The sequence below is a fragment of the Camelus ferus genome, chromosome 25, assembly GCF_009834535.1.
Source record: "Camelus ferus isolate YT-003-E chromosome 25, BCGSAC_Cfer_1.0, whole genome shotgun sequence".
Taxonomy (NCBI): Eukaryota; Metazoa; Chordata; class Mammalia; order Artiodactyla; family Camelidae; genus Camelus; species Camelus ferus.
Genome location: NC_045720.1, coordinates 38,387,439 through 38,405,800, shown reverse-complemented (window position 1 = coordinate 38,405,800; position 18,362 = coordinate 38,387,439). Strand labels below are relative to the sequence as shown.

At 38.9% G+C, this 18,362-nt stretch overlaps 1 long non-coding RNA gene and 1 other non-coding gene across 2 annotated transcripts; both read right to left on the bottom strand.

The window, feature by feature from the left end:
- Window positions 1–6,812: 6,812 nt before the first annotated feature.
- Window positions 6,813–6,884, bottom strand: TRNAF-AAA. The gene has a single exon. It is a non-coding gene; the product is annotated as a tRNA-Phe (tRNA).
- Window positions 6,885–11,330: 4,446 nt separating this feature from the next.
- Window positions 11,331–18,046, bottom strand: LOC116659759. Its single transcript, XR_004315097.1, has 4 exons — window positions 17,621–18,046; window positions 15,371–15,574; window positions 14,336–14,623; window positions 11,331–11,766 (listed from the first exon to the last, which is right to left on the bottom strand). It is a non-coding gene; the product is annotated as an uncharacterized LOC116659759 (long non-coding RNA).
- Between the last annotated feature and the right edge of the window lie 316 nt (window positions 18,047–18,362).

Below are 18,362 nucleotides of genomic sequence, written 5' to 3'. Positions count from 1 at the left end.
TGGGATAATATAAAGCATGGCAATCTATGCGTAATAGGGTTTCCAGAAGGGGAAGAAAGAACAAAGGGGATGGGAAAGGTATTTAAAGAAATCATGACTGAAAAGTTCCCAAACCTGAAGAAGGAATCAGACACCCAAGTACAGGAGGCTCAGTAGTTCCCAAACAGGAAGAGCCCAAAGATATCCACACCAAGGCATATCATAATCAAGATGGCCAGATTGAAGGATAAAGAAATGATCCTAAAGGCAGCAAGAGAAAAACAAAGAGTCAGTTACAAGAGAAGGCTCTCAGCTGATTTCTCTACAGAAACACTACAGGCCAGAAGGGAGTGGCAAGATATGTTCAAAGTCCTGATTAAAAAAAAAGATGCAGCCTAGGGTACTTTCTCCATCAAGGCTATCCTTTAGAATAGAAGGAGAGATAAAGACTTTCACAGAGAAGCAAAAACTAAAAGACTTTAGCAGCACTAAACCCATGCTAAAAGAAATATTGGAAGGTCTACTCTGAATAGAAAAGAAGCAGGATGCTACAGAAATGAGAACTCATAACTGAAAAGGTGTTAACTACCATGAATTACAAATAGAATAAACAAGAAATTGTAAAAGAAGACATCTAAATCATTTAGTGGGAGAGGGAAGCAATAAAATATAGAGAATTTTTTTCTTCTTTTGTTTTTAATTTTTTGTTCTCGGTAGGATGGGTTTGAGATTACATTACTATCTGTTTAGTACACACAGTTACAGTAATTGGTTAACAGACTTACAAAAAAGTGTAACCACAAGCCAAAAACTTACCAATGAGTCACAAAAACTAAATACAATCCAAGATAATACAAAGGAAAATTACCATACCACAAAAGGAAGAAGAAAGGAACAAAGAAGAAATTCCAAATCAACAGCAAAAATAAGTTCAAAATAGCAATAAACACTCATCTATCATTAATTATTTTAAATGTTAATTGACTAAATGCTCCACTCAAAAGACAGAGTGGCAGACTGGATAATAAAGCAAGAACCTTCAATACACTGCATACAAGAGACACACATTAGGGAGAAGGACACATATAGATTGTGAGTGAATGGACGGAAAAGGATATTCCATGCAAATGGAAACGCCAAAGTAGCAGGTGTAGCAGTATTGATTTCTGACAAAATAGACTTTAAAACAAGGGCCATAAAGAAAGATAAATAAAGACATTTTATAATGATTAAAGGAGTAATACAAGATGAGGATATTACAATCATTAATATGTATGCACGCAACATGAGCACCTAAGTACATAAAACAACTACTAACAGAGATAAAGGGGGAAATTAATGGGAATACAATCATTGTCGGAAATTTTAACACCACATTAACATCACTAGACAGATCTTCCAGACAGAAAATATATAAGGCAACAGAGAAATTAAATGATACAATAGAAAAATTAGATTTAGTGGATATTTTCAGGGCATTACAACCCCCCAAAATAGGATATACATTCTTTTCAAGTGCGCATGGAACATATTCTAGGATTGATCATGTACTTGGTCACAAAAGAAGCCTCAACAATTTTAAGAAGATAGAAACTATCTCAAGCATCCTTACTGACCACAATGCCATTGAAACTAGAAATCAACTACAGAGAAACAAAGGAGAAAAAAAGGAAAGCATAGAGATTAAACAACATGCTATTAAAAACCAATAGGTCAATGATGAAATCAAAGTTGAAATTAAAGAATACCTTGAGACAAATGAAAATGAAAACACAACCACACAAAACTTATGGGACGCAGCAAAAGCAGTGCTAAGAGGAAATTTTAGGGCGATACGGGCCTTCCTCAAAAAAGAAGAACAATCTCAAATAAACAGTCTAACCCACCAGCTAAAAGAACTAGAAACAGAAGAGCAAAAACACCCAAAAGTCAGCAGAAGGAAATAAATAATAAAGATCAGGGAGGAAATAAATAAAATAGAGATTTAAAAAATAAAGAAAATAATCAATCAAACCAAAAGCTAGTTTTTTGAAAGAGCAAATAAAATCAAAAAACCTCTGGCCAATCTCACAAGGAAAAAAAAAGACAGAGCACGAATTTGCAAAATAAGAAAGGAAAATGGAGAAATTACAACAAATAACATAGAAATACAGAATATCATTTGAGAATATCATGAAAAACTACATGGAAAATAAATGGATAACCTAGAGGAGATGGACAAGTTTCTGGAAACATACAGTCCACCAATGCTGAATCAAGAAGAAACTGACCACTTGAACAAACCGATCACTTGGAATGAAATTGAATTAACAATAAAAAAAAAAAAAAACCTCCCTACAAATAAAAGTCTAGGACTGGACAGCTTCACTGGGGAAATCTACCACACATATAAAGAAGAACTCATACCAGTCCTTCTCAAACTCTTCCAGAAGATTGAAAAGAAGGAATATTCCCAAACTCATTCTATGAATCCACCATCACCCTGATACCAAAACCAGGCAAAGACACCACCAAAAAAGAGAATTAAAGACCAATATCACTGATGAACACAGGTGCAAAAAGTCCTTACCAAAATACCAGCAAATAGAATCCAACCACACATAAAAAAAATTATACATCATGCTCAAGTGGGGTTTAACTCAGGGGCACAGGGTGGTTCAACATATGCAAATCTATGTAATACATCACATCAACAAGAGAAAGGACAAAAACCACATGATCTTCTCAATAGATGCAGAAAACTTTTGATAAAATTCAACACCCATTTATGATAAAAACTCTCACCAAAGTGGGTATTGAGGGAACATATCTCAACATAATAAAAGCTACTGATGATAAACCTACAGCCAGCATATTACTGAATGGTGAAAAACACAAAAGCTTCTCCCTAAATTCTGGGACAAGACAAGGATGCCCACTATCACCACTCCTATTCAACATAGTCTTGGAAGTCCTGGCCACAGCAATCAGGCAAGTGAGAGAAGTAAAAGGGGTCTAAATTGGAAAAGAAGAAGTAAAAGTGTCACTATATGCAGATGACATGATACTATATATAGAAAACCCTAAAAGGTCCACACAAAAACTACTAGAGCTGATCGAATAATTTAGCAAGGTAGCAGGTTACAAGATTAATGTTCAAAAATCAGTTGCATTTCTTTACACTAATGATGAATCAACAGAAAAGAAAGTAAAGAAACAATCCCCTTTAAAATAGCACCCAAAGTAATAAAATATCTAGGAATAAATCTAACCACAGAGGTGAGAGAATTATACAGAGAAAACTATAAACCATTCATGAAGGAAATTAAAGAAGACTTTAAAAAATGGAAAGGTATCCCATGCTCTTGGATTGCAAGAATCAATATTGTTAAAATGGTCACACTGCCCAAGGCAATCTACAGATTTAATGCAATCCCTATCAAATTACCCAGGACATATTTCAGAAAACTAGAACAAATCACAATAAAATTTATATGGAACCATCAAAGACATAGAATTGCCAGGGCATTACTGAAGAGAAAGGAAGAGGCTGGAGGAATAACTCTCCCAGACTTCAGACAATACTATAGAGCTACAGTCAGCAAGACAGCATGGTATTGGTACAAAAACAGACATATAGACCAATGGAACAGAATAGAGAGCCAAGAAATGAACCCACAAACTTTTGGTCAACTAATCTTCGACAAAGGAGGCAAGAATATACAATGGAATAAAGACAATCTCTTCAGCAATATAAACGTAAGACAAAATACAATAAACCTCCTAGAAGAAAATACAGGCAAAATATCTGACATACATCTCAAAAATGTTCCCTAGGCAGTCTACCCAAGCAATAGGAATAAAAGCAAGAATTAACTAATGGTACCTAATGAAACTTACAAGCTTCTGCACAGCAAAGGAAACCAGAAGTAAAACAAAAAGACAACCTACGGAATGGGAGAATATTTTTGCAAATGAGACCGACAAAGGCTTGATCAACAGAATATATAAGCAGCTCATACGACTTAATAAGGAAAAAACAAACAACCCAATCCAAACATGGGCAGAACAACTAAATAAGCAATTCTCCAAGGAAGAAATAAATGTGATCAATAGACACATGAAAAAATGCTCAATATCACTAATTATCAGAGAAATGCAAATCAAAACTACAATGAGGTATCACCTCAAACCAGTCAGAATGGCCATCATTCAAAAGGCCACAAATGACAAATGCTGGAGAGGCTGTGGAGAAAAAGGAACACTTCTACACTGCTAGTGGAAATGCAGTTTGGTGCAGCCAGTGTGGAAAACAGTATGGAGATTCCTCAAAAGGTTAGGAATAGATTTACCATATGACCCAGTAATCCTGCTCCTGGGCATATATCCAGAAGGACCCCTTATTAAGGATGACACCTGCACCCCAATGTTCATAGCAGCACTATTTACAATAGCCAAGACATAGAAACAGCCTAAATGTCCATTAACAGATGACTGGATAAAGAAGAATTGGTATATTTATACAATGGAATACTATTCAGCCATAAAAAGCAACAACATAATGCCATTTGCAGTCAACATGGATGCTCCTGGAGAATGTCATTCTATGTGAAGTTAAGCCAGAAAGAGAAAGAAAAATACCGTATGAGATCGCTCATATGCAGAATATAAAAACAAAAACAGAAACAAAAACAAAAACAAAAAAAAAACAAACCCATAAATACAAAACAGAAACAGACTCATAGACATAGAATACAAACTTGTGGTTGCCAGGGGGACAGCGGAGGGGAAAGGACAGACTGGGATTTCAAAATGTAGATAAATAGATAAAGAAGGTTGTACTGTGTAGCACAGGGAAATATATATAGGATCCTGTGGTGGCTCACAGTGAAAGAGAATGTGACAATGATGTATGTATGTTCAAGTATAACTAAAAAATTGTGCTCTACACTGGAATTTGGCACAACATTGTAAAATGACTATAACTCAATAAAAAAATGTTTTAAAAAAATCAGTATTTAATGTAATTGTTAGTTCCAGAGTGGAAAGTAAGGGGATGAAATTGAACTGAGCACTTCATGGGTAACATTTATGTTCTTTTTCTTAAACTGGGAGGTGGATCATTATTCTTTACAGCTTAAATACATTTCTACTCTTGGGAATCTACTCAGAATGGAATAAAATAAACTAAAAATATTTAGGGGGTAGAGCTCAGCAGTAGAGTGCACCCTTAACATGCAAAAGGTCCTGGGTTCAATCCCCAGTACTTTTATAAAAAAAAAATTTAAAAAGTATTTAAAATTCATATATTTTAAATAATAAATATTATTTAAAAATTAAATAAACAGAGCCCACATAGTTTTGAGCACAGAGAGATTATCCCCAAGACATCCCCTACCACTGCCCCCTACATTTTGTGCAAATTAATCTGTGTCAAAGAGTAGGACATTTGTGGTGTGACTGCCATTTCCTAAAATGAACTATAATGAGAACAACTACCATGCAAGAACCTTATAAAAATACTACCTTTTCACTTTGCCGCTGTATTTCTGAGATGCCTTTTCCTGGTTGTAACAATATACAAAACAATGGAGAAGCCAAAGGCAAATTTAGGCAAAAGACATCAACATTCAGCCTTTGGCCCCAAACTATTTTTTCGATGAAGAGAGAAGAGTACTTCAGAGACCATCTGCAGCTTTCTAGCTAAGAAGCCAAGTGGGGCACACACTCTCAGAATCCTATTAAACAGAACGGATAATTATGCCTATACATCAGAGCTGCCGTGTAAGCTTCTGACTGCGGAGCCAGGCCGATAGGCTCAGGGCTAGAGAAATCTGCTCAGTAGCTGATCGCTGGTGCCCAGAAATATGGATCCGGCCATCACAGCTGGACAGAGGCCAAATGAACAAGAGAAAATGCCTGGTTCAGTGCTACACTCCCTTGAAGGTTGAGACCAGCAAAAGCAAAGGACTAATCACACAATTCAGAGCAGTGGTGGTGAAATTCAGGGTTCTGGCACCCACGTATTTCCCTTCAGACAGTGCAACTGGTGTTTTAATTTTGACATCAAGCACAAACTAATTCTTTATCACTTTTTTGCCTCCCTAACACTGTAAGGGCTTTTTTTTTTTTTTTTAAGTAAAACAATAATAAAATATTGCTCATATGAGTTTTTGAACATGCATATTTCCGTATATATTAAGAACTCATTTCTAAACACAAAAAAAGCACCAGTTTTTACCAGTTTTGCCATTGAAACCCTGAAGAAATCAGGGCTGCTCTTGGCCCACATCTGTAGGGCTGAGTGAAGCATTCCTCTACAAGCCAGAAGTTCAAGGATGAGCCTCCCATGAGACCTCCTTTCTTTTTCAAACAAAGCCTTGTCTTAAGAAATTGGAGTGTTTCCTAAGGGTAATATTCCTGTCAGAGGCTGGGCTGCATTATCTAAGAAAATTTTTTTCCATTTCACTCAGTTATTATCCTCAGGACAAAAGAGGTGTACCACCCAAAGCAGAAAGTGCTCTGCAATGAGTCTTCTTTTACTAAACCAGTTGGAGACCCTGAAAATCATTTTATGTCTAGTCAACTTTTCAGCATGGTAACAAGGAATAAAGAGAAGTTCCATACAGAAAGAAAGCTACCCCCACCACTGCTGCCGGGAGGAGCATCTGAGTGTAATAGCCCAGCCAAGCAAAGTAGATTCCGAACTTCTCTCCATAGAATTTCCTGCAGAAAGACAGAAGGTAGTTTCAGAAGGCACACATAATCACTCTGTAGCTTCATCCTTATATTAATTTTTTTCCTTTGGTTTTTTTTGGGGGGGCATAATTAGGTTTATATAATTGTTTTTTAAGTGGAGGCATTGGGGATTGAACCCAGGACCTCATGCATTTTAGGCATGCACTCTACCACTGGGCTATACCCTCCCTCCATCATATTAATTTCTGATTCTAAATCAAGGGGGCTTTAAGTTTAAACCTCTGACTCAATTCACACTTAAAGCATATGCGTTTTCATAGCAGCCCCCAAATTCTACCGTGAAATAAGAAGTATTTTACGCATCATAGAAGTACTGATCACTGGTTCACCTGCTGAAGAGAGATAAATGAGAACAGAGCAAAGGAGGGGACGAGGCCGACTCCAGAGCAGATGCAGGGGATCATCATCACTCACTGGACAGTCTGGCACATTCAACAAATGCCCCCAAAGATCATTCTTAACAGGCTTGACACAAGTGGACATCAACAACTGGCTCAGTCATCTGCTCCTGCCTTATCTCGGGAACTTCCCTGGAGCAAATGCATCATAAACCACAGATAATAAGGAAATGGCTGATAATGATAACAACTGGGAGTGCAATGTCTCTCTGACAAAATACTTATAAAACTCATTGTGGGAATGGGAGAGGGCAGGAGGGATGTGACTGAGGAAGGTACTGCCCTTTATTCTTTGTATCTAGCACGTCTGTTGTTCTTAGGTTTTAAAAACTCTTCAATGTTTCTCAGTTAATCTGGAGTAGATGGAACAGGCCAGGGAGACAAGATTAGAAGAAAGGAGGCAGGGCACGAAGCGGTGCCAGGCTGGTCCTGAAAGGGAGACAGACACAGACAGGCAGCACAGAGGGCTTAGGGACGAGGGGAAAAAATGAGACGGCTGATCAGGTGTGTCTTGCCGTTGCTGATAATCTCCTCAACTGGCTCACTGCTGACTCGGCAGTGCTGGTTAAAACCTGAGGATTTCCTCAGCTCTGAGTTCTCTCTGAGGCTTCCGACTCAGTCTGGAGCTGGGCTGAGCTCCGTGGGCTTAGCCTTGGGGGGACTCAGCTCTGAGAACAGCCTGGAGTCCTGGGAAACTTCACGCAGGAACCCTCTTGGGCTGAACCAGCGCTCACAGGGCAGCTGTGAGACCAGCTCCATCGTCAGAGACCTGGGTGTGGACAATTCCATGGGGAAAAGGGCTGAGCCTGATGCCGAATCAGGAGATAGGAAGGACAAAGTGTGTTCATTCTCATGTGACTGGGCTTTGTGGCCTGTCTCACGGATGGCAGGCTCAGGATGGTGTCTGGCAGAGAAAACCCTGGCAATGGGTTTGAGATGTCTTGGACACTTTCTTGTTAAGATTTTTGTAATACATTCTTATCAACTATCTGACCTGGAAATGCCACATTCAAAACTGAAAGAATGTTAGAAGTTGCCTGCTCCAACTGCCCGATGGTAAACACACCCTGCTACACCTAGAGAGCTGGGCAGGCAGCCTCTGCCTGGATATTTACAGTGGCGGAGTGTTCATTACTTCTGAAGGTTACATGTCGGCAAGAAGGTCAGAAAGAATTTTTGAACCTTAAACAGATGTCTGCCTCCTAGTCCTTGCTGAAAGGCTAGGAATAATGAGGATACCTTCAAATGTAGTTTTGTCTCATTGTTATCTCTGTCAAAAACACCCCAATTCTTAACATCAATTTTTCAATCTTCTGTTTGATTTCTTTTTATCAAAGTTATACCATACATTCATTAAAGAGTCAAACAGTTCTCGAACACCGATTGGAAAAAGGAGCAGTTCCCAACAACCGCCCCTATTTCCTGTCCAGAAGCAACCACGTTCAGCTCCTACTGCTGACTCTTGGAATAATTACCCCCTATCTCTGACTAATATCCTTGTAACACAGCCTACTGACTTTTTCAGGTTTATGTATCACCTATTTAACTTTCTATTTTGGAAAATGAGGATTAAGCTCTCTTTCAGACCCCATCTCATCTACACATCCAAACCTTCATTCTTCCAACCTTTTGACACGATTGTGTTATAATTTTGATCAGCTCAGTATCCTTGCTTTACATTATTAGGACTCTGTACAGATTGTTCACAGGTGTAGCAAGTTGTCTGCTAGGCTTACTTTTTTCTTCCCTACTTTGTTTTTCCTGGAGTTAATAATTGTCTTGGTGGTTCATAGCTTAGATTTGTGTGCACTTAACAATTCAACCCCAGACCTTCTCCTAATGAATACCTTTCTCAATACTTTCTAATACATTGTCTACAAATTTCATCTCCTTGAATAAACCTCTTCAGATCTCCTTCAACCTGGATTAAAGACATGCTAGTCTTGGCACAGAGCTGAAGGGGCCACTAGTGGGAAGCAACAAAGGGAACATGTGGACCAGGAGGAGGGAACAGATCAACGCATTTTCCTTAGCAAAATATACTTAAAATAGGGGGGAAATTGATTTCTTTACAAACACAAACACACACACAAACCCCAAAAGCCCATAAAGAATGATTAAGGAGCCATCAAACCCATCACCCTGTCATCAAATACTGTATAACATAAAACAAAAATAGAAGAAGGAAAACATCATATAAATATGAATCTCAAGGGGGATGGGGTACACTCAGTGGCAGAGTGTGTGCTTAGCATTCATGAGGTCCTGGGTTCAGTCTCCAGTACCTCCATTAGAAAAAAAAATTTAAAAAGAAAAGAAAAAAGTATCAACTTTAAATATTTACATATATACAAACATCCTCTTTTAAAACTGTGTTCTACAGGATAACCCGGGTTAATGACAAAGTGCCTCTTCATGACTAATCCTGTTGATAAATGAGGGAGGAAATTAGAATATGATGACATGAAATAAAATCCCTTATGAAATAATGATCCCGGGTGGCAATCATTATTGGCTACTGTCATCACAAAAAAGAAAGACAACTGGACATTATGTACCTTGTGACAGGAGAACAAAACTCCACCAAACGAGTATTCTTGCACAAAGTTGAACCTCAATCAGATCAAGATTTTAGGGGGGGATCAAATCACTTAGCTAATCACTCCACATTGGGTGGAGAAACAAGTCTACCACCACAAGGGTGAAAGAAATCAGCCAAATAGAAAATAGAGAAACTCCTCAGCAATTTCAAGGAAAACAAGAAACGAGAAAATTATAGATCAGAACCCACTTGAAAGATATGTTAGCTGCAATGTCTGAATCAAGTCTGGATTCTGATTGCAATCCAAAAACTGCTTAAACATGTATTTTTGTGACAATCAGGGAATTATTTTGTAACCCTAAAAAAAAGGAATATTCCAATTGTATTTAAAAGAGACCTTGTCATTTCACTAATGAAAGGTTAAGCTATGTAGGATTGCCTTCAAAATGATCCCGTAGTGGGGGAGGGGAGGAGGTGGAGATGAAAGATGCAACAACAGTGACTCTGAGTTTATAATTCTGGAGCTGGGTGACTGATACAGGCAGGCTGGCTGTGCTGTTCTCTCTACTTCTGTACATGTTTGAAATTTTCCATAAAATGTGAAACAAACAAAAACACTTCACAGTGTTTTAAAACCCTCACTTTGAAGGTTAAGAGGTTTGCCCAAGTAGGTGGGCACCTGCATGGGGCACTGAGATTAGAAAGAACAGGCACCTGGCTCCAGGCCGACCTGGGGCTACCTTGACCCTCCTCTTCTCCTCACCATCCACAGCCAGCCCATAACTGCATCCTGTCAGCCCCACTCCCCAAACACATTCTCCCTGGCTCCCACCATCTCTCATCTGGCCCAATCCAAGAGCCTCCTACACGGCCTCCCTGCTTCCTGGGTCCCTGCCATTCATTCTCCACATTATCTTTGCAAAATGTGAGTGAGAGAAAATTACTTTAGTGCTTAAACTCTCATGACTGCTTCTCACTGCACTTACAGCCTACTCTCCTTTCAGTGCTTCTGATGCCCTTCTAAACCTCGCGTCTCATCACTCTCACCAGCGCTGGCTCCAGTATCTCCTCAAACCTGCTGAGCACATTTGTGCCTCTGGGCCAATGGACAAGCTGCCTCTATTCCTGGGGTGACTTTTCCCATATCCTCAGAATCCAGCCTCCTTATCACCATCTCAGCTCACATGTAACCTACTCAAAGATAGCTTTCTTGAATCACTCCCCCCCAAGTCTCCCCATCTCAACACTCTGTTATTTCCTTCATTTCAATCAGACGTTTTGTTTCCTTATTTGCCCATTATGTTTGTTTGCTCAGTTTTTCTTCGTCTCCCTCTCCCCAGTTGCCTTGCCCAAACAACATAAGCTCCCGGAGAGCAGCCGACGTTGGTGCTCCGAGAAGAGCCACGCTGAGCGAGACATTACAGTCACGTGGTGTAGCGGGACGGTGTCAGACAGCAGATACAGCAAAGCAGTGAGAATTTCTCCCTTATTTTATAATTTAAGTGAAATCTAACATTTACTCCTGTTTAATGAAGAATTTGGGAGGTCTTTGGTCCCAGTTCCTGGAAGGCAACCTCTAAAGCCTTGAAATTTCCCAAGATAGGAGTGTTTTTGTTATTCATGGTGGACCATTGGATGGCTTGTGCCAATGAGATGACTCAGGATGGGGACTGGCCAGCCAGAGACACCAACTATGTGATTAGAGGGTTGGGGCTTTGAGCTTTGTGACAGGTGAGTGACCACCGGGAGAGGAAGGGGCTCAAGGGTTAGGGCTAAGGAAAGGTTTGAGTTACGGTTAGGGTTTGGGTTAGCCATGTCGGTAGTGACTCAATCAATCAAGCCTTTGTAATAAAGCCTCCAGTAAAAACTTGGGACAAAGAAGCTCAGAGGGCCTGTGAGTTTCCTGGTTGGTAACACTCTTGGAGGACTGTCACACTCAGATGTCATGAGGGCAACCCTGAGCCCTTCCCACTGGAGTGCTGTCCCCAACAGCTCACATGATGAGATCTAAGGGCTGCTACTTGTCTATGCTTCGAGGAGCCCGTTCCCTGTGCAGAAGGTCGTGTTCGCTGGGGCGGCTGAGGTCCTCTGACGGAGGCTGAAGTTGCACTGGGAAGCAGAAGCAAACAGGTGACCGTCACTTTCACCACGTGTTCACATGTTCTGTTGATAAAATGTGGTGCTAACACTTCGTGGTCATTTGTAAATAAGGTCATTTATGTGGTACTTCCATCCCTCACTTGCCAGAAGGGATGGAAGTACCACATAATTTTTCATAATTCGCACCCGGGGCTAATACTAACCCCTTAAGGGTCATTTGCAAACGTGGGTGGGAAGGAACCCTTGGATGTTACAGTTCTGGGACCACGTGGGTACCTGGTGAGAGCCTTGCAGATGCTTAATGTCCTACAAGCGGGCCAGTCTTACACAGCAAAAAAAAAAATACTAGGCCACCCAAGTGCCCAAACTGCCACAGTGGAGGGACACCTGATGGTCCAGCCCCCTCTTTGGACACCCAGAGGACTCTGGCTGGTTACGGGCAGGGTCAATTCTAAAACCGAGGTTTTCTGTCCCCACAATTCAGTAGTTATTCTGTGACAGCACATGGAATATAAACAACAAAGAAACTTGACATGATGTTATATATTTAGCTTACTCAAGAAACAAAGTTTAAATCCAGTCGTTCTCCTTCCCACCTGACCTACTTTCCTTCCTCCTGTACTAGAACCAGATTATCGCCCATTCAGCCTTAACATGGGTCCTGACTCCACTTACCTCCCTCCCAGACACCACATGAGATGATTCCTCAGCCTGGATGTGGGACCAGCAATTACAAGAGGCTTTAGTGGAAAAGAACTGGTTGTGCACAGATGCCAACTAAACACTGTAGAATCATAGTGTCCCACATGACAGCTGTTTGCAAGTGTCCCCAAAGTTCATTTCAGACTCTGTTAATTTTGCTGGAGCATAAATATAAAACATGTGGACAGCTGGGCTGGACTGCTATGCTGGGTCTCTGACCCAGGAAGCTCAGTGTCTGCTCCCTGCACCTAGCTCCGTGTTCTGTTCATGCATGTGCATCAAGCAGCTGTTTAGTGTCCATTTTAATATCTTAAACAGTGCATTTCAGTATTGTCTTCATCCACAAATACGTGTACCACACAGTAGTAATGATCAGTCTCAGTCTTTGCTTTCTTTGGTCTTAGAGAGTCAGATAAATGGATAGCAAAGATAACAAAGTCATAGAGTGCTATAATATAGTATTTCCTTTATTTCAATGACAGCATTTATTTAAAGAGCTTAGATATAACATCCTTGTATTTATGGTATCATTAAGCATCTGAAGCAGTCACATTTTAAAAATTTCATTTCATGAGAGATGTTATCAGTTAGAGAAGTGCTCCTCAATTTGAGGGGTTGCTGTCATCTCAGACGGAGTCCCTAAAAATTGTCAACACTCTGCAGTACTGTCATCATGACAAGAACCCAGACAGATGAAATTTGGAAAGCCCTGTGGCTTCCTAGTGCACAGACAGAAAATGGTATTTCAGAGGGAAAAGCCTGAATTACAGAAAATGATAAATGAAAAGGTCTAACATGTATTTCTCTTACAAAGAACAAATACTTCTTTGGTTGATAACAGCATCTGTCAGTAATTATGAAAAGAGCTGACAGATGCATAGTACTCACTATAAGCCAGGGCTGTTCTAACATTGACACAGATTCATTAATCCCCATAGCAACTCTACGAGGTGGTTTTTATTATTATCCTCATTTTATTGATGAGGAACTTGATAAACACAGAGGCTAAATGACTTTTACAAGGTCAACAGCGAGAAACCAGCACCAGTGTTCCAGCCTGAGTGTACGTTCTTGGCCACTATTCTTTTTTTTGTTTGTTTGTTTTTACTGGTGGGGAGATAATAATGTAATTCTGGTTGGGGGGTGGGGAGGTAATTAGGGTTATTTGTCTATTTTAGAGGAGGTGTTGGGGGCTGAACCCAGGACCTTTTGTGTGCTAAGCATGCGCTCCATCACTTGAGCTGTACCCTCCCCTCTGGAGCCATGCACTTAGCTGCTAATTCGCACTGCCCCACACAGTAACTCTGGGGAAACTACAGTTCATTCATTAACTCACTCATCTAAACTTGGCCTTCCCAGTGCCTGGGATTCAGCAGTGAACAAGACAACATGGTTCCTGCCCTAAATGAACTTGTACCCTCCTGACATATTATCTTCATTTTACCCAGGAAGAAACAAGGTCAAGAAGATTAGCCCTTTCCTGTTAACACCGGAGGAGACATGAGGTGCTTTATTTCATCTTTGCCATTTGACTTACACCATGGGGAGGGAAAGCTGCCTTGCAGATCCCGGGGCTCACAAGCCTGTTAATCCTGAATTTTTTAACGTTGTCCCTTACTTGATACTTGATCTGAGAAAGGATGAAGTAAACCTAAAAATATTCTAAAAGAGAGTATGTGGTTTATAAAGGGTAACTAACCAGCCACTGTTTACTATCCTAACAGGAATCTGTAGGCATATTTCTTTTCTTTCTCTTTTTTCCCTTTTATGGGCAGCTTTTAAAATCAAACCAAACCAACCAAACCAAATCACTGATAATTCAACAGCAGGTTCTAAATCACTCCCAAGAAAGCAGCTAAACTCAGTTTAGACTTACAATGCAGCTTCCGATGGCTGGATTGAAGAACGTATCTCTATCCTGAATATAAAAGTCATTCACGCAGCTCTTCTCAAATAGGGCAATGAAAAACTCTTGCTCTGGCTTGATGATACTTTCATCCACTTGGAGGACTTCCATGTAACAGCCAAAATTATCGAAGGCTGAGAGCCAGGTTTCCAGATCACTGGGCTTCAGAGGTAATTTTATGTGCAGTATCTCAGCGTATGTACACAGCACCTCCCACAGGGTGTGTACTTTTGCAAATACAAGCTTGTCATCCAAAACCTATATTGGGAGAATGAAAACACAAACCAGGAAACTAACTATTTTCACATTTTTAGTACACAGATTTTTCTTACGTTTCTGGTAGTTAAAGCACTTGTGCAAACACACACACATATGACACTGGTAAAAGTGAAGATATATTAAATATAGTTTTGCAAACCATCATACATTTTTGCCTTAAAGATAATTTCTTTGTTGAAATTACTGAAAAGTTATTTAAAATCCTTACAGTTCATTCATAAAATTACCAATGTTTTAGATGAAGAAATGCAAACTTGTTAATTTTTAGTCCAAATTAGTAACTTAAAATAAAAACACTAAAATATTCTTTGCAGTGGTATTGTAATGACAATTTTTTAAATTTCTCAAACCTAGGACTATTTACATATCTGTTCAATATAGTGTTAAACAGTCATTAAAAAGGATCTAAAAGAATTATATTTATTGATATGGAATATATAATGAAAGAAAAAAGCAAAAAAAATGTGAAATAATAATTTTCCTTTTTGGAAGGGAAAATATACATTTGAGAAAGAAATGTTTAGAAAGATTTTAAGATTCTTTATGGATAATTAAGGTACAGATGATTTTTAATTCCACTATTCTTACATTTTAAACTTTGGGGGGTAAATTTTTATAATAAAAAATCTTTAAAAAGTTTCTTGCATAAATACATTAATAGATATATTTATGACTACATTCTCTGGCTATTAAATAAGATCTCCTAGCTTTGAATCTGAAACATACATTCCACAATGCAGATTCTGACTGACTCCCCTCCCAGCCCACAGTGAAGGCGTGGCTGGGGTGACATATTTCAGATGCGATTCCAGCATTTTGGGTAACATGCAGGCTCCCAGCCATTGGCTGCAAAGGGACTGACACTGATCTGGTTCCTCCCAGCTGCAGACCATCACAGATGAGGTTAGATTCATAGGCTTATGTTTTTCTCTGTCAAAAGAAATCAGAAAATGTTAGGCTTTTATTTTCACCAAGGGAACTAGAAGTTGTTTGATTTTTTTATGCAAAATGATAACAAACCAATTTGAACCTGATGAAAAGACATTTGCTTAAAACAGCACAGTAGCAATGAAGGTGCTCTGGCTGGCAGGGACTTGTTGGATTCCTGTGGGTGCTGGACTCCACACATGGAATTCCCTTGGCACTCCAGAAGGCCTGTAGTTGTCCCCATGGGTTTGTGGCCATTTGTAGTGCACAAAAGTCTCTGGCTTTGCCATAATTTCAAAGCCTTTTTGGCTTATGAAAGGTTTTGCACTCAAATGGAGTTTTCTTGAGTCCCATTCACTGATGTCATTTACCAGAGTTATAGTCCAGATCTGACATTTTAGACATTTAAAATCTTGCAGACATTCAAATGGTTCAGGTTTGGATGTGTATTCACCTCTGCAGGCCTGGACCAAATTAGATAAAGCCACCCAGACAAGTTCAGCAAAATGCAAAGAAATTTTTCTCTCTGCAAGGCTGAAATGTCTGTGAAGCTATAAAAACTTCTACATATACAAAAATAGGGATCCAACTCATCAATAACTTACCTATACATATTGCATGGCCATTTAAAAAAATACTGTATTTACTGCTATTAAATCCTATCTGGCTTTTGCCAAGTTGTGTCCTAAACTGTAAGGAAAGTATATGAAGGTAGAGAATTTTTGACCTTTTCAGAGAAAAAGGAGCCCTCCTACACTGTTGGTGGGAATATAAATTGATGCAGCCACTATGGAGGACAGTATAGAGGTTCCTTAAAAAACTAAAATTAGACTTCCGTGTGATCCAGCAATCCCATTCATGGGTATATGTCTGAAGAAAAATATAATTCAAAAAGATACATGCACCCCAATGTTCACAGCAGCACTATTTACAATAGCCAAGACATAGAAACAACCCAAATGTTCACTGACAGATGACTGGATAAAGAAGGTGTGGTATATTATTTATACACACACACACACACACACACACACACACACACACATACATATATACACACACACACATATACACATGCATACACATAGAAAGGAATACTGCTCAGCCATAAAAAATAAAATAACGCCATTTGCAATAACATAGATGGACCTACGGGTTATTATACTAAGTGAAGTAAGTCAGAGAAAGAAACACAAATATTCTATGTATTGACATATGTATATCTAAAAAATAAAACAAATTAATGACTATAACAAAGTGGAAATATACTCACAGGTACACAGAACAGACTGGTGGTTACCAATGGGGAGAAGGAGGAGAGGGGAGGCAGGATGGGGGTAGGGGATTGAGAGGTACAAAGCACTACGTATAAAATGGATAGGTTACAGGGCTGTATCATACAGCACAGGGAAATATAGTCATCATTTTATGGTGACTTTAAATGGAATATAATCTATAAAAATGTTGGGCCTCTGTGTTGTACACCTGAAACTAATATGATGTGAATCAACTACTCGATTACAAAATTTTTAATCAAAGTTTTCTTTTCATATTGTTTGCAATAATTTAGAAGCCATCACTGTCCAACAGAAACCTAATGAAAGTCACAATTTTCCAGTAATCCCATTTAGAAAATAAAAAGGAACAAGTGAAATTAATTCCAGTAATAATTATATTTATCCCAAAATATCCAATATACTATCATTTCAAAAATGTGATTAACATTTTTAAAATTTATTAATAAATATTTTACATTATTTTTGTTGTACTAAGTCTTGAAAATCTATTATGTATTTTCCACTGATAGAACATCTCAACTCACAATAGCCACATGTGGCTGGTGGCTACCATACTAGACAAAGCAGATTACACCATTCACACTTCTGATACATTACCTTCCCTCTTACTTATTTAAAAAACCTGCAGAGAAGGCTTTAGATATTCCCTATATTAAACAAAGCAACCTTGACGGGTGGGGAGTATCTTCATTATAAAGTGAAAAATAAAGGTAACAGAGCCATGGTTACATGTATGTTAATGTAACAATACCTTCTTAATTCATTCAGGACTTTACAAACTTTCTTCATATGCCAAGGATTCACTGTCACTGTGCAGTATTTTTCACTATTATCATCTTTGGAATTGAGAGGCTTCTGATGACCCTGCTTTGTACATCTGTACATAAAAGAAAATAACAAAACAGAGAAAAAAATCCTATTAAAGATAATTTAGGGGGGCAGGTATAATTCAAGTGAAAGATCATATTCTTAACATGCACAAGGGCCTGGGTTCAATCCCCAGTACTTCTTCTAAAAATAAAATAAATAAATAAAAACCTAATTACCACCCCCCTGCAAAAAATTAATTAATTACTTTAATTAAAAGTTAAAAAAAGATAATTTAGTGCAGTCTTATCAGGCTACAAGAGCTACAATGAATGCTCCTCCCGCCCATTCATTTAGAAGAAGTCTCACAGTATTTCCCAACATAAAGGCTAAAATATAACTCAACACTTTCTGATGGTCAGCATGATTTTAACAAAAATGTAGATAATTACCTCCCTGGTGTCAAAGCTCTGTCAGAGATGGGCACAGAAAATTTAGTAAAAATGGTTTTGCAACTGCCTTCAAATGAAATGCTGAGAAATGACCTCTGTTGGAAATTAGCCTGCTTTTACACTCTGCAGTAGGCATACATGTTTACAAGCCAGGCAGGAACTGGATCATATTTTACACATACTTTAGAAGCTCAGAAACTGATTTGAATTTTGCTCTCTACCTGCAAGGCTATT